The 20,818-nt window shown below is 33.0% G+C and overlaps 1 protein-coding gene across 1 annotated transcript in view; it reads left to right on the top strand.

Moving 5' to 3' along the window:
* LOC113400563 (long-chain-fatty-acid--CoA ligase 1) overlaps positions 1-20,818 on the top strand; it is a 62,446-nt gene that overhangs the window by 3,951 nt on the left and 37,677 nt on the right. The gene's annotated exons all lie outside the window — the stretch shown is intronic.

Raw genomic sequence — 20,818 nt, 5'->3', positions numbered from 1 at the left:
TGAATTTTAGATAAGAAACGACCGCAATGCGGCGATCAAAAAACTTTTACCCATCATTGTTTTCTTTTTTTCATTTGCGTACCCAAGAAACGAAACTACGCATTCTCCCTCGAAAACAATTTTTCTCAAATAAGGCGATAAGTCGCAATTTTCACGTGTATACTTTTTACCACATCTAGCTTCGAATTTAGAATTTCGAATCTTCTCGGAATTTCGTAGTTCTTTTTTACAAAGTCATAATAGTTGGTCTGTTTCTGTAATTATTAAGACTATCTCTTATGATTTTCCTTCTAGTCTTCTTGAGAAATTATCACATAGAGGTGATATTAAGTGATATATTTAATGTGGATTTCTTTTATGAAATAAGTAATCATTGATACTTAATTGTGTTACTAAGATATCCGTTGCATGGAAGCCAACTTATATATATGATTGAAAGCTACTAAATGAAAAATACAGATTTAGACTAATGTATTAACATCGTCAGTGGGAAGGAAGAACGGCTAAAGCGCCAAAATTGTACTTTTGAGAAATGACGTTTACTGATTTAAGTTTAACATCCTTTCCCAAAATTACCATATTAGTGCTTTAGCGTTTCTTCCATTCCATCGACGACACGCGTCGTATAGCACTACGGACTTCCTAATTCCAAACTGTCACTGAGAGTTGTACATAAATTATGACTATTTTATGTATATTGAGTTATTTTTATTGTATAACTACGGAATTTGAACTTGGAACATCGTTATCTGCAGCCTTATAAGTAGCTAGAAGAGTAACAAGGCAATCATGTCGTAATATTACATATAGGTCACATATGCCTCGCGCTGTCTGAATATCCGCGTGCAGAGTTATCTCTACACATGCCTACACGATGATGTGTTGTATAAATGGACAATTGGATTACCTTGGAAGTTCGACAAAATTGTTGACAATAGTTGTTGGCATTAGATGCTCATAAATACAATATTCTGCCTGCAGCGATGTTAAAAAGTCCCTGAATCTTCTCCATAGGAAGGTAGGCCTTAGACCAGGAGTTGAACATATAATATTTCTGTCGGCATATTTTTATTTTTAATTAAACCTGCGAGAGGTTTACAGGAAAAGCTATGTAATGTCGTCAAATAATGTCTATAACAACAGACCGGTGATGTTATAATATCTTAATCATAAATCAAAAGTTCTAGAACGTAAATAAATTTAAAATCAAATAAATCTAGGATTTTGTTAAAACTTTACCCACTCATTAAAAAGAAACATTCAACATCAAATATTAATCTACATGTCGGTGTTGAGTAGAATTATTATGTAAGGACAAACTTGAAATTCACTGCAGAAAACGGTCGTGGAATGTCAGAAAGTTATATATGCGATAATAAAATTTTAACTGAAAGGATACACGGGTCAGAATTGCTTATCAATGCAAGTCGATATTCAACGTTTTTCTAGTGATATACAAAATGACTTCTAACAGAATAGCTCTTCTGGTAAACGAATATTACTCAAATAGATAAAGTAATGGATCCATGCAGACGAATCAATTTAAACACACGCAAAGATAATTCAAGTTCTTTATTTATTTCTTCTTTGAACACAAGATTTTCATTAGTATATATAAAACTAGCTAATATATAAGCCGCGGCTTTGCCCGCGTCAAATTCAGTTGATGCCAAAACCCTTTGAGAAAGAACTTGCGTACAAACGCTCATCTACTTTACCTCCTTTTTGTCCGTTTTTGGGGCTCAAGCATATTTTGTACCGAATTATATCAACTTTGGTTCGATTTAGCCGTGAAACCATAACAAACATACAGACAGAGCTACATTCGCATTTATAATATTAGTAAAGATGATAACACAGAGCTATCGGTACTTTCGTCGATGGGTTTGGTTTAAAAATAGACGCGGTATAGATACTGTTGATTTATTGATTTCGTATTTCGTACAAATTATACGATGTCGTGGGTTGTCAGTTCAACAAATAACGAAGGGACGCGCGGTTGAATCATCGATTTCAAAGACTATTCATTAGGCAGGTGTGTATATTGAAATGGAATACCTAAGCAGGTGTTCCGTCTGGCAATGTTTGGTAATTTTTGTATGTTTTATATTACTGTAGGTATGGGTGGGTGGGTCTCCTGTTGCTAATTTCCTGCCATTTTGACTAAATTCGATGTATTAAATTAATGAGCTTTTTTTACAATTTTTAAATTTAAAATGGTTCACGTGGAAAAAGTCCTTTTCAAATAAACACTTCTCAATTCACGACCGTTCTGCTAAACAAATTAGATCCTTTTTACATTAAGCGTTCCTGTTACCCGAATCATACCTAATAATAAAAATGTATATCGAGTTTTGGTGAAGATAATTATATTTAGTAAGTGGAAAGCTAACATTCTGTATATCAAATAAAAAAAACAATACTTAGTCAAATATAGTAACGAATATAAGGAATTCATTAGAAATGAATTCATTATATTGTCACAGGTAGTAAATTTTAAAGCCTACCAGACGGGAACAGATAATAATTTATACGATTTTTCTTAATAGTAATATGTATAGTACGACACAACTTAGATGTAGCATCGGCAAATTCAATAAAACCGATTACTGCCGATTTATACAACCAATAGAAATAGCTCCTCGTTTCGATGAATTTAACAAAAGTCAAAGAACTATTAATGGAGAAATTTGAATCTATTGGCATATCCGAATGGGAAAAAGTAGTCAATCACGCGATAAAATGTGAAAAAGAACACATGAGACACGAGGATATAACAGATCAATATGTGGATCAATTTATCATCAACCTGAATGACTTTTCATCAGATAGTGATGAATCATTATCTGATGAAGAGTTATCTAAAACGACGCTGGACAACGATTCCTCGTTCGACGATTTTATTGGTGCTATTGGCAATGAGGATATCAGTTTGAATGCGTGATCATTCCAATAAGAATAAACTGTATTCCACAACATCAGTTGTTATTAACTTAATAAAGATTTGTTACCTTGGAGTTTTTGAATACTAGCTATTTACTCTATCATTTCCATCAAATGTAAATAACTTACCTTTTTGAAGTCAGTTAAAAACAAATAAAAATTTAATAATGTGACCTTTTATTTTGCTATCAACTGTACGTGAATTTTCGCGTCAATTTGACGAATATATTTGGTTATTTGACGTTACTAGTTATTACGTATGCGTAAAGATCATATTCACATACGAAATAAATAAATGTTGATGTTTTGGGAAGGCGTACTTAATTCGGATGTGATCGGTTTTACGAATTTTGCCGATGCTACATCTAAGTTGTGTCGTACTATAGGTAACTTATAATATATTATGACAAAGAAAAAGTACTCGTACCTACAACTACGAAATGCGAGTAATTTTCTTATAAATATTCAACAAAACTTGTTATCCAACGTATATGAATATTACGATACTATGACGTATAAAATTTTAAATATTTTTTGTCTGTCTGAAGAAAGACTGACCAATGCGAAGCGTGATAGCGAACCAAAAAGATCGGTGTGCATTGCACTCAGTGCAATTATAATGAAGGCGTCGGTCAGCTCGACTCGTGCACGAGGTTTGTGGGGCACTACAACCGGATCTACACCACCTACATCTGAATAAGATGCGGAATTAGGATGGATGGAAGAGACGTGTCATTGTCAAGAGCGTTACTAGGGCGTTGACATTACGAATCGAGATTGGCAGGCCATTGTCGTTACGAGTTTTTTTTTTTAAATTAACGCATATTTTTTCATATTATTAGTAAAATTATTTTTATTACTTAAAATTAAAAAAACAAAGATGAGAAATATTCTTTCCCAATTATTTCATATTAACAAGAATAATAACCGTGATTAAAATGGCTATATGTCGTAACAATGTAAGATTAATTTTAATATTTATTTTTAATAATTTAGTTTAGATAATAATGTCAGTAAATAAATTGACAACTAGATAGTTTATATTTCTGTGGGGTCGTGACGTCACACGAGTACTGTTGGTATTGCATAGTACTTACTTCATAATGGGCAGTTTACAGTTATTTGCGTGGAACATAAGAGTTTGTCGGCCATGATATTATCTTTCATCAAAAGCGGATGCGATCGTAATTGGAAGTTTATAATGAACGTTCAAAGTATTTTCTATGACTTTATCTTTTAAAAATAGAAGCTATGACGATATTTGATGTAATTCAAGGTCAAAGAACTCTTATAGTGATATGCTATGAGTAAAAATATGAAACAATTTCTCGCAATCCATTTAATACAAAGGTCAAATATGTATACGGAAGAGTTTAATATTAATACTATATATTGAAGTTGATATTTTATAAAAATAAGTTTAAGGATTGAAAGCTTTTTGAGTGACTTTGCGTGGACGTATATTATTTATCAACAAAATGTAAAAGTCGAGAACATTACAGAAAACGTCATTTTATATTATTTTCGTTTCCGATTCGGATTGAACTCCTGAATGATTCTTAAATTAAATTATAAATATGGCAGCACTTCACTTAGCGTAGCGTTTTTCAGAGTCGACAATGTGTAGAGAATATATTACATTTGCACAAATAACGCAAACAGTAATTACGTGTTTCCATTCGCTTGCCTGTTTTTAGCTATCTAGTTATACACTTTGTGGTGTGGCTTTGCTCTAGCCCGTCTGGGTAGGTACCATCCATTCATCATATATTCTACCGCCAAACAACAATGCTTAGCTTTGATGTATTACGGCTTAAAGGGTGAGTGAACCACAGTATAACTACAGGAACAAGGGACATAATATCTCAATTCCCAAAGTTTGTGACACATTGACGATATAAGAAATGGTTAATTATTTTTACAGCGCCTTTGGGCAGTGGTGACCGCTAAGTTTCAGGTGATCTACAGGTCTAACTTTCATAATAAAAAAAACTATAAGCGAGTCTGTTTGAACTCTTAAGTCTTCGAATAATATATTTGTTTTATAATCTTGATCTAAGGCTTCACGCACTTTAATACCAATGCTCTACCCCCGTAGCGTGTGATGTTATAAAGTCTATACCTTTCTTAAAAAAACGAGAAATAAGTATTTTTCAAATCGAACCAGTAGATACTGTCAGCGTTAAAACAAATAATTCGTCACCTCTATATATAACTAACCGTCCGCGCTTCGGAAGAGTGGAATAATGGACTACATAAAACTTTTATACTGGACGACTGACACGCAAAAAGAGAACCAAAATTACGCCACAATCAAATCCATGGTTTAGGAACGCAGGGATCATTATGCAAACATTCATTTTTATTAATATTAATAGATTATGAAGAAGAAGCTAGCAAATACAAAAATTCATCGTACATTAAGATAGTTACGAATATATTTGACGGTCCACACTTGATTTGCACGTTTAATTGAATTGAACGGCGATAGAGTTGAAATATTGACGATTCAAAAAATCTTAATTGTAAAGTTTACTTGACTAAAATAGATTGGATTTGGATCTCATGGATCGTTTCTTATATAATGTAATAGAACATACTTTAAATTATACCACGAAGTTTCGGCGACGCTGTCGCCTACATACCACATTCAGTATATTTCGGAGTCCAGACGACGAACTTCCGAAAATTTGTTTTGTTTTTGCTGGTGCGTCTGGACCCTTAAGTTTTCGAGGAATTTCTTTGTTCTCTAGTCGCAATCTAAAGTTTTATAAAACAATGAAAAAGAATTAGACATTTAATAGTTACTTTTTGATTTTGTTTTACTTGATATCGTTTAAAAGACGCACAAACTGTGGGTAGTAACAGTGGGTACATTTCTTAAAGATCATTTATTAATTACTCTTATTTTGTATTTGTTCAATCTATTTAACATTTATTTGTTCAAGTATAATAAAAATATAAGTACTTATATCATCCCCCGATGTAACATCATCAATTAAGAATCATTTCGCAATGTTGTTTGCACCTTTAAAATGTATCACTTGGTATGTTACCTATATTTATAATTATAAATGTTTAGTGATAAGTTGGCGGTGTACTATTACAATAAATAAATAAATTATTAAATATCGTTTTACAGGAAAAATAATAAATCGTGTGTCTACGAGTATAGCCAAAAACATTTTACATACCATGAATAATCAAATTTTAATAGATCATTTCAATTTAAGTTATTTATTAATTAATTTAAATTACCATAAACTTATTTAAATTAAATAATTGCAAATATATTTCATGGGGTTAATTTCATGAGGTTTTAAAAATATATAAAACAACAGCAACATTTCGTTGTTATTCTCTGGACCGTGCGGTATACTCGTGGTTCTTGTACAATACATGTTTATTAGTACTTAGAAATATTTTAAATATTAACACCTGATAGAGGTTATTGATATTATTATTATTGATATATTATTGTTATTGATTCCTTCCATGTTGTCCTTAAATACGTTTATATTTTGAAAATTGAGCTATATATTATAAATGTCATGAACATTATTATAAGGTTCATATAACGGTTTACACAAGTTACAAACACACGAATGTTAACCAGCAATGTGTCCGAGCCCTAAGCAACATTTGGTATTTAAACGAAGCTGCTTCGGCAAAACAGATTGCTAGGCATTTTATTTTTTCGGCTCTTCGAAATTTTCTAATTCCTTGAACCGGCAAACCAAAAACATAAGTTGCCAAGTTCATTTACCCCGCAATCGTCAGTCCGGTCCTGGCACACAAGAGATATGATTCGATAGATAACTGTAAAGATATTTTTTATCGTTGACGAATCGAGGTTATACATTTGATTCGTGTTCGAACTATTTTTTGCCTAGAAGTTGATTTTTTTTTTAATTTAAAACGTAATCATGATAAAAAATTAACTGTGAAACAATTTTATCACTGAATCGCAACAAATTGGTACCGTTAATTTTGTATTGTCAAAGATTCCCCAACGGATATTTGAGTAGGAAGGCCATTGATGGAAATTTAAATTAAATATTACGTATATTATGAGAAACCTTGCCTTCGTTCGACAACGGTGTCGGAAACGGTAAATTTTTTATTATGAACCAAGTGAAGTGAAAACGGCCTTTTGATGAGTAAAAAGTGCACATACCTCGTTATATTAATTAACTATACATTCCCGCATAACCTTTGTTTCCATTATGTATCCTCTACATTGTCAACAGCATTATGTATAGATAAGCGATTTAGAATTGAATACAATGAACAATGGTCAGCTTGTTTTTTTTTGCTCAATTATTAGTAAACTGGGTCAGAATCATCGCATAACTGCTCGTGACGCAAGATCCGAAGATCGTAAGTTCAATAGCTATGTACTTTGATTCTATACAAATATATTAAAGTTTGGTTTATCGAACTGATTAGAACAGTTTTCAAACTTTCTAATCTAAGGTGGTCCTCCGTAAGTCCCAAGATCCAGGACTAAAACCGACCAGTAAGTTGATGATGATAATTTCTGGCGGCAGTCAAGGCGGCCATTTTTAACGGAGATTAGCCAGATGCGCAGGAGTTGCAATGGTGTATAAGTGTGTTCGCAAATACTGTTGAACCCTCAATTCTCTTACTAACATAATCAGACATGACAGGAGAGAATTAAGTCTGGGATTAATGCTCTAAGCGAAAATGCGAGCGGTAAATCTTGACTGAAAACTCCATAAATTATATTAATTATAATTATATTTATTGGCTCGTCATTGGGATTTGTCCTATCTGGATTATAAGCTATCCACTAAACCAATGAGGCCATTAGGATACTTTAAGCCTAGGGCGCGGGTGTGGACTCCATATGTTCAATTCCCGTATTACTTAATGGGTCGTTATAAAATATATATGACTATTGTTATGTGTCATATGATTGTTGTTATGTGTTGATTTTTCAGGCATGGTTTGGAGATTTTAATCTAGTATTAACTTTAATTGGTAGTAGGTAGGTACTACCCACTCATCATTAGTTATGATAGTCTACTGCCAAACCGGTTTGAAGGGTGAGTGAGCCAATGTAACTACAGGCACAAGGGACATAACATCTTAGCTCCCAAGGCTTGTAGAGCATTGGCAATATAAAAATGTTTAATATCTCTTAAAGCGCCTACAGGGGTGCTGTCCAACTACCTTAATTAGATTTTTATCAAATTTAGTCAATCAAATGTATCTTAATTATTCTCATTTAATGGCGATAAACGCGATTAAAATTCGCTGTAGGTTTCTTGCCATTGTGCATTAGGATTATGGCTCTGTGACTTTCCAGTAATGCAGCAACAAAGGGTGCCATTATGATTACCAGATATTTTATCCGGCTTTGTGTAGACCGATCGGCCTTGGTGAATAGAACGAAATCATCTATTCTACCGCAACAGATCAATACTTTGTATTGAATGAGAAACTGTAATTACAGGCCAAAGGGCAACTCGGAAGTATCTAAGATGACTATGAATGCGCAGTCAACCATGATCATTGGTCATACGCGCATTGACAGTGTAGTCAGTGATTTATACTTATTTGCTGTGTCCAACCTAAAACCATCAGGTGGCTTAGTGATCTGTCGTGCAGGTTCAAGAATTCCTTGAAGTATATAGTTAGTGATACTATTTCACAAAATAACACTTCAAATTTTGTAAAATACCTTTTAAAGTAATTCACTCGATTTCAAAACACTAAGAATTTAAAACATTTGCAAAATAAGCATAAATGATGTTTACTCGCCACTGTTCTAATTAATTCACCGTGCTAAGATATTTTGAAAAGCATAAACAAATTGACCTCGTATTCAGCGGCAACCAACCTACAAAACATGTTGATATTCTGTATTATTTAATGAAAAACATTGTATTTTCTATCTATGTTTAGTAGATTCCGTTTACTGCTTGGTCCATTGATAATTTGATGAAAAAAAATCTTCATAGTTCCGTTAATCTTCTCTCAATTTACTTGGAGTCATCGCAGTATGCCCTCGTCTTCCATTCTTTTCGGTCAGCACTCCTATGGGAATTGTGAAAAATATTTAAAAATATTATGATTTTTGTGATCTATAATTTAATCTCCACACACTGTCTGTGCCATTGTTTAATTTGAATTTTCATTGCTCACATCTATGCCTCCGAGCTCTCAGCTCAAGTAAGTGCTTCCATCACGGTCCAGTCACTACTATGATTGTATATTTTGTTGGTAGTGCTTGACGTGGTTTGGATTTTCGGTTCGTATGTGACAGCTATAGTATTAATTTTTATTTATTTTTTATTAATTGGATAAAGGAGATACGAGTTATCGGTATGAAAATAAATTTAGAAAATTATTCATATGTCAAAATAATTAAATCATATCTATGTATATAAATCGGTTACGTGCTTAATATAGAAAATATGGTCACAATTTTCGAATTTAAACATCGTTGACATAATTTTTTTGAAATATTTAATAAATTTAAATCTTTCAAGAGCATTAAGAGAAAGCGCTTTTGAACTATTTTGTTGACTATTAGGTGGTATTAAATGAGAAAATAATTTACATAGAAAATAAATTACTAGGTTATCGATTGATTATTATTTTTAAAATAAATATATACATTCACATTTTGATGCACAAGTTGAAATTAATAATCCATAGATTGTTTTCATTTATTCTTAGTAAATTTTTAAGCAATTTATTTATTTTAAAATTTGTGTAAATAAAGGAACACCGTTTAAATATAACCTATATTCAACTACACTATACAAGAGCTTTTAATTTGTGTTAGGTACCACCTACTGCATCATATATTCTACCACCAAATAGCAATAATTACTATTGTTGTGTTCCGGCTTGAAGTTTGAATGAGCTAATGTAACTAAAGCCACGAGGGACGTAACATCTTAGTCTCCAAGGAAGTTGGCTCATTATTGTTATGAGTAACAATTAATATTTCTTACAGTACCAATGTCTACGGGTAGTGGTCACTACTTACCATCAAAGTGATCAAATGGCCCGTATCGTATTATAATATTATTTTGTATTCAGAAGACTCTGAAATCTTAAGACTCAATTCAATTGGATTGAAAGGTTTTCAAAATCAAAATAGACTATTCAAGTAGGCTTTTACAAGCACTTTTGAGTCGTCATTTTACAAACTATATTATGTGAAGCTACCACCATTTCGGAATGTAGATTCTACCGAGAAGATCCGACAAGAAACTCACTAGTTACTCTTTTTCAACATTTATAATACAAATTCATTCCATAATCGAAGCATAGCAACGAATTTCTGTTTGTTTTTTTAACGACTTCACACGTTTCTCAATAACATTAAAATTATGGTACATTAAACACAGAACATTTTATCAAATTTTGATACTGTATCGAGAAAAGTATTTAAAGTTGATTTATGTAAATAAATTTCATAAAAAATTCGATACTCTATCCCTTATAAAGTTATTCAATAAATATAATAAAATAATACATTATTACCAAAATACAAAAATAATGAATTAAAAAATAAACCACAACATAACATTTGAACCATTTGGTCTAAACATGCACATGTCACAAGTATTGGTAGATTTGATAATTTATTATTTATTTATGGTAATGAAAAACGTCGAATCTGTCATGTTGCTCTTTGCCTAGTGTGCATACTTGTGCCTCCATCGGCACACCGTTACTCGGCACAGTAACCGCGAAGGGGAGATTAATGTAACAAAAGTGCGCCAGCGCATAAAGGGCTTAATAGCTTATACCCATATCCAGTAGACAATATTCTACTTACGAAGCAATAAACATTTCTCAGTGTGTTACAATGTTACCAATAATTTTATCATTCTTACAACTAATTCCTTAAGAATGTGGTTTATAATTAAATTGAATATTTTATAGATAGCCATTTATCACATTTCTTTTTAGATTTTATTGTATTTTATTAACGTATTACGAGAATGAATATATTCGGTAATTAAATTAAATAGTTTACGGTAAATTTTTATCAAATTTTAACTGTTTAAAGTTATTTAAATTATAACAGTTAAACGCTCGCATATGTCTTTATTACCAGAATACATTAATACTTAGATAACATTAATTCTTCACTGTAAGTACTGAATTGTTTTAAAACTGATCGCCAGTCTTTGTAAGACATTGTAATTTAATATTTTGACACTCTGATATTTTTGAACACGTAACAGATATATGTTTGTCTATGAAATGTATAATTGTTAAGTATAGATTATCAAAAGTGGGCCAAATTTGCCTTGCCCGTTCGCTCGACAAAGCTTTAAGCTCGACCGGTTGTTAGGACATCGACCCCGCAACCTACTGTCTCAGTCGGAACATATCGATATTATTATAAAAACAATTATATTTTATTTTAATTACGTATTCTAATAATCGATATTGAATAAGCGGATTAAACGTCATTTTAAAAGTCGTTTTGTAATTGAAGAAGAATAATTAATAATATAACTGTTGAAATTATTTGTATTTACTGTTCTTCGCGTAGTGGAAGAAATAATTATTATTGAACATTTAAGGAAAAAATATTACGAATGTTCTTCTAGTCTTTCCATTTTTAATTGATAGCACTAAAGCTGGTCAACAACTTATCAAAGACCGTTAATAAACAGAGGAATATAATACTAAGCTGTTTTATCTTTGCCTATTTAAATATAGATGAGATATTATATAGATATGCATACTATCTTAGCATACATATGTATTAATGGACTTAAACGCAAAATTTACTCACGTTTTATCAGCAAGCTTGAGCTCATTTCCTTTTATTTTGATATTCTGTAATCGTTAAATTAATGTAATTATCATTTATGTTGTTATTGAGTCTGTATCGTTTTTTGTTAATAAATATGTGCAGTAACAGTGCCCTGTCAACGCTTCCTTAAGTGAGGGAAGTCAGTGCACCAGTGTCTGCGCACACTTGCGCAATAAGTTATCTCCTGTGCCGCTTTCATTTCGCTTTGATGATTCTGTGCTAGAAACCATAACACGAGTGTCTACAAGAAGTATACAGATACTCAAACAAGATGGTTTGGTACAAACAAGTGAAACAAACAAAGAAAAAAACATTTGTTTATAAATTAAATATTTCAGTCATTACACGTTACAAGAATTATATTTAGTAAAAATAAAAACATGGATTAAAATTATATTCTGTCCACTCGGTATTCACTTTTTCAAATAGTTATAATTAGTAGGAGTCCAGTTATAATTTTAAATCACCATCAGCAGGCATCCGGCCGGGTCACACCTTGTCATGTCATGTCTTGACAAAAGAGCATCCTAGGCTGCGTTTTCAATCCATGTTCATCACTCTTGGACTCGTCCTTTTCAACGATGGACAGATCTTGGTGTACGTGATCATCTAAATGTCATTTTATGATAATTTAAAAAGCTATAACTTATATAATGTGACCACAGGAAATAACCTAAATGTCGTACTGTTGGAGTTCTTGTTATTGTCGAGTAGTGTGGCGTTGCGTGGTGCCCTTGATATCACAGGGCCTAATAATAATAATATTTTAATAATAATTCACATATTTTCTTAAGAATTGAAGTATGACGAAAACTTATGAGATTCTTCTCCAATGAAGGTCTTGAAGGCTCCAACTTTTTAGCTACTGAAGCCCTTCAATTAGCTTGAGCTTCGAATCAACTTGTAATTAGCATTAAAATATACTACGATAATAAAATGAAAAAAATTACGGATTTATTTTTACTTGACTTCACATTTATAAAACATTAAGATAAAATTATTATTTCAACGTACTTTGAACGCGACTATCCCCGCATAACAACACAGAATATAGTTGTTTTGGTTTTCCTGAAGCGTGCTCAGTGCGACACGCTTATCCTATTTGTATAATATTACTTCTGTTCTGTTGTCCGTAACAAGCACTGCACGCGGCATATTGTAAAAGCAAGTAGCAGCTCTAGACTCGGACCGACCTACATCAAAAATGGCATCACATAACATATCATCTTATATTAAAACTCAGGACTTTCGAGGGCACTTTTCTAATGAATTGAAATGATATAATAACAAGAATTTAACGGTCTCGTAAAAAATCAAACATGAAACTATTAAATAAAATGTAGGAAGAAATATGTATTTATAAACAAACGACGGTGTCTGTACAGATACGGGTTATCAGTAACTTATGATTAATCTCATTTATATTCCAATGGGTTTTTTATGTTATATTTAATATAAAATTTATCTTTAATCTGTCGTCCCAATGCCATTACCATCTACATCTGTTCTAAGTTTTTATCGTACGTAACATGACGCGATCCTAGAAATGGCGACGGCTTTCGCATTCATCGCTTGCATCGAACTGCAGTGGGCAAGTTCAAGGCTGGCCGCTTCCAATTGCAGCGCACACGCATTAATTCAGCTCACAAACGACTACCATTGTCTATCACTCGCGGACCGGGGTCAGAGACCCCATGAAGGATTAATGACACTATTGTGGGGAGTTATATGGTCTATCCTTTTTTTTTCTGCAGCCACCTGCCGCCGCTGCAGTTGAAGTATTAAAGTATAAATGCGGTTACAAGTGTGCTATTTGGAATTATATTACCTATTCAGTGTCTTACCGAGTGCGCTGTCAACTTTTATTGCTATTTGTACATTTTATTATTCAGGAAGCTTTTAAACGTGATTCGCATATTTTTTTTTATCTCGACATATTCCCGCAACAGTTTTTGTTTTGTGAAATTGTTTTAATTTTTTCGCATTAATGCAAAAGTTTAAATCGTGAACGTTTCCTATATAATTAACTGTCAAAACGTTTATTCGTTTTAAATTCACATGATCCACGTCTCTTATCTCACGGTACTGTCAAATCTCTGAATATAACGTTTGACTATAATTAAAGCGTTGGTTGGTTATATTTTTAAACGACCACTAGACTTATCCTTGGTACTAAATTAAAGTTCTTTTTATTTTATAATAATATATATTTCTTTCCGTCCGAGAGCTAATAATATTGCAGCTGTTGACATAACCTCAGCTATTATAGAATTTTCAATAGTCAATGTACATACATTTGTTTGGTACGTGGTATTTTTTGAGCGCTTCGTATATCGGCGTTAATAAAATGTATTTTATACAGGTTGTTTAACGTACCTAATATATATTTATACACCATTCCTCAAACTTGTTTGTAGTCTGACTATGGACGAATTTGCAACAGCAACTCTCCAACACTGTAGGTCTGTGTCTATTGGATTGTTTGTATCAGTGGGCATGTGATTACATTCCTCCATGCGTCACCATAACCGCATGACTTGATCTCGATTGCGCTGAACGTGACGCACAGACCCACGCTCCTATGATACGTCTGTTTTGTTTTTAATCTGTGAATATCAGCGTTTGCGTTTGCGTAGGTCATAAGAATAGTAGGCGCGTTATGAGATACATCTTAAACGTTAAACCAATTAACAGAGAAATATTTCAGCGATTTCCGCATTATGCCTGTACCGATAAAACACCGATACCAATAAAGATAGTGTGACTCCAATGCCATATATTATTGCGTCAGAAACGATTCATTTAAAAAAGTTGCACTCTAATATGACCTTGAAGTTTCACTTCAATGGGTTCATCGGTCACACCATCCTAACGATACATTTTATTCTGAAACATTTAACATTTATTTTAAGAGCCGAGATGGCGCGTGGTTAGTATAGCGTCTTAACGGAAGCATCTCGAAATTTTCAGCTGCTTAGTTTGTGTTAATATAATAATTTATTTCGTGAGGACACCTGCATGTGTCGGTGGAAAAAAAAACCTGCCCCGTGTATACTTGCTTCCCTTTTACTTACATTTTACATACAATAAAATACGAGGATGAAGATACTAATATATATTTATTGTTGTTGATATTTATTTTAGCGAGATGTTATTTGGATGGTCGGCAAATTGGTCTCTTTAAGTGTTAACTAAAAAGATTGGGAATTCGATGCATGTTCATGATAAATATTTATAAGGGCAATTATTTCCCTGGTTTTTTTCTTGATTTCTGTAGATTTCTGACGCTCAAATATAAGATACCTGCTTATGAAACTTTATCCTTTTAATTATATATTACAACAGTATATTTCATTGATTTGTTTGCGAAATGTATTAAATATTGTGGTTTTTTTTAGGTTTCGTATTTTTTTATAAATTATTATGATATTAAACGTTAAGAACTTATAAATGGTCATTTTAATGAATATTTTATTTTAAGAAACATGAAATTATACGTTCAGAAATTATTTTGTTGAGTGGTTGGCAAACTTCATCCAGAAATGACATTTACATAAATGCTTTGGGAGCGCCCAGAATAATTAATGTAGATAAGTATCTACCTTTGGACATAGTTTTAAAGGACTCCTAAAAAACTAATAATTTTATGACAGGTAATGCAACTGATTGATGAGCTAGTCGAGTGAAATATTCGAATTGATTAATACGATTTGATTAATCCCGACTGCTGAATTTCAACTTCGGACATCTCGTCAAAATTCTAAGTTTCACCCGCAACACCTAGATGTCTAAAAATCCACAACAGCGCGATTTTTAAGACATTTTCTGCCTCGCACAACCACTCTGTGGAACCAGCTTTCACTGGCGGTTTTTCCGGAGCGATACGACTTGGGAACCTTCAAGAAAAGAGCGTACTCCTTCCTCAAAAGCCAGCAGTTGCAGATGTCCGAGGGCGGTGGTAGTCACTTTCCATCAGGTGAATCTCCTGCTCGTTTACCTATCACATAAAAATATATATATATATTCGAATAGATGAATGGGCTTAATTAGAAAAGGTTTTTTTTCAAGCCCATTATCTTTGTTTTACTTCCATTAGCATTTTTTTTTTATTTCCATAATAGATGAGTGTAGTGTTTCGCTAATTAATAATCGTAATGTAAAATAATCATAAATTCACACGTCGTGCTCTAATTCGCGAAATAATTACAAATAAAAGACTGTTTGTTTGTGGGGAGCTTTAGCCCTGTAATAGGCAGGCATTAAGCCAAATGTTGCTAATTTACATACTGCATTTGCAAAATGTTTCGACGCGGCCCGTACTAATGTACTCGGCCAATGATACCTCTCTATTTTAGTCTAACACTCCACTAGTTCGGCACCTTTACCATTCAAAACAATCTTGATTTATTTCTTGTGTATAGTTGTCGCAGCTGCCCGATAATATTAGCACCTAATTCATATTTCACCTTCTAGACATTGTGTCGACATCGTAAACACTGAACCCATTATTATTTCACAGTTTTAACTGTATTTGTAAAAACGTCATGTAAACTCGTTCATTTACTAACGTGTTATCACATCTTTAAGACAAACAAATACCCAGGCATTTCCAACAATATTTATTTAAATTGTTATCTTGAGTTTAATAAAAAGCGAATTTACTTATTCGCTTTCTCGAATATTCAATTGAATTTTATAATATAATGCTAAGGAGCTAAGGAGATTTTTAGTCACGAAGTTGACTTTTATCCGAAGAATCATCTTGAACTTCTGACAGTTTTTGTAATCAAATTAACAATAAAAAAAGATTTACACTAATAGTAATATTTGTGTTTACTATTGAAAATAATTTATAGAATTGATGATATAATTATATAATCCTTAGATTTTAAGTAATTTATTTTTAATACAGTTTATTTGCGTACGACTGTTATAGAAGTTATCAAAATAGACGAAGGTTTGTTCTTTACGAAAATATGTTGTAGTACCACTGAGAAATATAATATTATAATGCGTAGTTTATTGTACTTTTTGGTTTTATATGTATAATTCAATTTAAACATATATACTAATAACAGAACTTAGATATCCACAAGGTTCCTACCGCAATGAAGATAGTATGCTAATTTATAAATTAATAGCGATGTATACTTTCAATTATCTGAAAATGTAGTTTTATTCTTGAATTAAATAGCTATATTTATTAAAATACACTTTTTTTTATTGTCAATTTACAAGTCTATCATGATGATTACACTTGTAGTTACCACGAGTTCGGAATGTGGTCACTACTGAGAGAAACCGGCAAGCTCGGCGGTTACTCTTTAAGTCTAATTTCAGTACATATATTTAATAATTACTTTTAAATTTTAATGTCTTGCATAGAATTAATGTTTACTATTCCTAGAATTTTACTTTATAAAATGTACACTTTCATAATATGACAAATCTATTGAATGGCTTTTAGATTGAATTTCCTAATGGACACTGATTTTGATTTGGAATTATATTTGAGAATAATTGTTATAAAAATCTGTTATAATAACAGTTTCCTATTAAACACACATTTTAAAGGTCATCCCTAGTTCTTTAAAGTAACTCAAGGTCCCAGGTACTCATAACCTACCAATAAACGACTAAACGATTTGTAAATTTAGAAGGCTATAAAAGTTAAAAATTACAAACAAAACATACGGAGATCAGTTTTAATTTTATGAATATGTATTTTTGATTGCTTATCTATATAAATGCGAAAGTCTGTCTGTCTGTTACTTTTTCACGGTCAAACTTATGAACCGTGTCTAATGAAGTTTGGGATGAAGCAACCCCAAGCGTTGACAAAGGCTTACTTTACTACTTACTTTTTTTACCTATCACCCAACGAACAATGCCTAAAACGCGAGCGAAGACGCGAGCGACAACTAGTAAAAATAACAAAAATAAGATATATAATATCAAAAATGTTTCGTGAGTGTCATTTTCTAGGGCCATTTTCGTCCGGATCTTGTGTCCCGTCAAAATTTGTGATGCGTTTCGTTTCTGCAATTCAATTTACAGATTTAGCAGTGCCAATTTACTCGCTCTAGTTCGACGCCCTTGCGAATAACATTGTTTATTTTGATGGTCTCACATGTTCGGCCCGAGTCAATATTTGGTTTCGTGTCGTAAGGATTGCAGCTCTAGAGTTTAACACGTTCTAGAATGGATAACACAGTAAATAAGGGTTAAAGTTTTTAGTCGTGGCTCCGAGCATTTCTCAAAGATAAAAGTTAAAATTATCTGGTCAATAAGCAATATTTTTGAAAAAAAAATCACATTCTCATTGCTGTTGGTAAGTGAATAACAAATCAATTGTTACTTATTTGCTTTTATAATAACGAATAGATCGCAGAGATATAGTAATTTTATCGATGTCAAAGTCGGCGATTCGATTCTCAATGCTATTCTAATTGTATAACATAATCGAAATCAATGTCACATATACACACTATATGCGACATTGATTAAAACATTCAAAGAATATATACCTAATAATTATCTACGTAAATTCTGAGATGTAAAGAAAAACTTTTACTATTAATGATGTTTTATCGCTGACGGTATATTTTAGGCAAGTAACGATAGTCATATCATTCATTAATATGTAAAAGAAAATTATCTATATTATTTATAAATAGAAATAGGCCAACAATTCGCCACTAAGTAGTACTTAATTAATTAATAATAAATTATATTTATGGCTTCTGTCAATAGGTTGACAATTCTGCCAGTGTCAGGGTTGAAAAATACACGTGGTTGCTTGAAACAGAACTTTTTCGTTCTGCCAAATGACCAGTAGCACGATCTAACAAATAGGAACAAATAGGACATCACAATATAATATACCAACACCAACACCCACTAAGATACAAAATAATAAAACTACCTACATAAATATACTTATTATATAAATAATATATACTTAAACTTACTCAAAGTTTAATGTTATATATTTCAATATACTTAAATAAAATAGTCATAATAGAGATTTCTGAAGAAGACAAAATACAGGACATGTTGAAAGGGCGAGGGAAAGTAGGAGGAAGAACATCATACAGTGAAACAAGAAATCTGGTGCAATCAAAGAAAATATGTTCAACGGTACCCTCATCAAGAGTGGTCTCGAACCCTGATCTTTGATAAAAAATGAGGGCTGCAGTTATGGCGAAGACGCAACCGAATTATTGTCGAAGTAGAAAATTTAGAGCAGTTACGAAACTCAAAAAAACCAGGATTTTAATGGAATATCAGGTTGCAAACTGCCATAAAATTTACCTTTTACATGACGAGTACAGTTTCATACATCATTCCAACGCTTATTCAAATCAATTTTAGCGACAGAACGTAAATCTTGGGAAAAACAGTTAGCATAAGTATCCGTACCATTGCGAATAGACCACTTAGCACATATATCAGCCTGTTCATTGCCAGAAATCCCAGTCTCCAAGAATCCATGCAAGGGCTACCTCAATTCCAGCAGAGTGATACTTAAAAAGAAGTTCCCGAGTTTTGAGGTTGATTGGGTGAACATCTCTAGAATGTAAGAGAAATTTTAAAATATCCTCTAAACAACTGCGACTATCATTAAAAATTATGGTTTTATTAAGGTTGTGGGATTCTATCACAGGGATACAGCTTCATAAATAGCTATTGTTTCTCCAGAAAAAACAGATATCCTGGGAGAGCATTTAAAACTAAGAGTCAGCTTCATATCAGGAACCCACACCGCCGAACCCACAGGGACATCTGCAGATAGTTTAGAGGCGTCAGTAAACATATTTCGCCACCCGGAAAACTGCTCATTTAAGAGGTTTTTAAACCGAACGTTTGTTCTTTTGAAAAGGCAAGGAGCTTCGATATGAGTCCAATAAGTTGAAGATGGAATAAAATTTGAAAGGTGACAAAGAGAAGTAAGTAATGGGTGGCAAGAATTTTGAACAGCTTTGTAAAGAAATCTATCACAAAGATATTGTCTACGAAGAAATAAGGGGGGATCCAGACATTCTACTTGGAGAGCTTTTATGGGGAGGACTTCATGGCACCACAAATGATGCGGAGACACTTAGCTTGAATTTTGTCCCAATCGACTTAAGCAGATTTATTACACGGTTCAAGCAAGAATGACCCCTAATCAAAATGACTCCGAACAATGGCGTTATTTTTTTATTTTTTATAGTAGAGGTGGCAAACGATCAGGAGGCTCACCTGATGGAAAGTGAGTACCACCGCCCATGGACATCTGCAACACCGGGGGGCTTGCAGGTGCGTTGCCGGCCTTTCAGGAAAGAGTACGCTCTTTTCTTGAAGGTTCCTAAGTCGTATCGGTTCGGAAAAACCGCCGGTGAAAGCTGGTTCCACAGAGTGGCTGTGCGAGGCAGAAAGTGTCTTAAAAATCGAAAATTATAAAGGAGTTTCTGAGTGTAGGGATGAGCACCCCACCACACACCTGAAAGAGACCTCAAAACATTTACCCCAAGCTCACATTTTTCCTTAATGTAATTAAGGTGGACCGTGCCAGTCATACGAAAGTCAAAATATACCCCCAAACATTTTTCCAGAACAATATCAACATCCGGTATCAATCTTCTTCTGGAAAACACCACTGCAGAAGTTTTAGGACTAGACAGAGATAAGCCATGATCCTAGCCAAATATAAAGATTTTGTAAAGCAGAATTAAGGCGAACAGAGCAATCTTCAATAGATTTTGAGGCATAATATAGGGCTATATCGTCTGCGTATTGTAATATGTTACAATCGGATGAACAATAAGAGTCAAGTTCAGAAGTATATAAACTATAGAGAATGGGACTTAAAACCGAGCCCTGTGGTAAACCCTTCCATACTATTCTTGGGGGATGCATAGTACCTTGGACTCGAACAGAAACGTTGCATGAAAAGGTTACATATGATATTAATCATCCTCGCGGGAAGACTCAGCTGGAGCATTTTCTGCCTGAGTAGCGGGAGGAGAACATTATCATAGGCTGAAGTGACGACAAGAAAGACACCAACAAGATGGT

This window comes from Vanessa tameamea, chromosome 17, assembly GCF_037043105.1.
Source record: "Vanessa tameamea isolate UH-Manoa-2023 chromosome 17, ilVanTame1 primary haplotype, whole genome shotgun sequence".
In the NCBI taxonomy this organism is placed as follows: Eukaryota; Metazoa; Arthropoda; class Insecta; order Lepidoptera; family Nymphalidae; genus Vanessa; species Vanessa tameamea.
The sequence above is the reverse complement of the archived record's forward strand: the minus strand, read 5'-3'. Positions and strand labels throughout refer to the sequence as shown.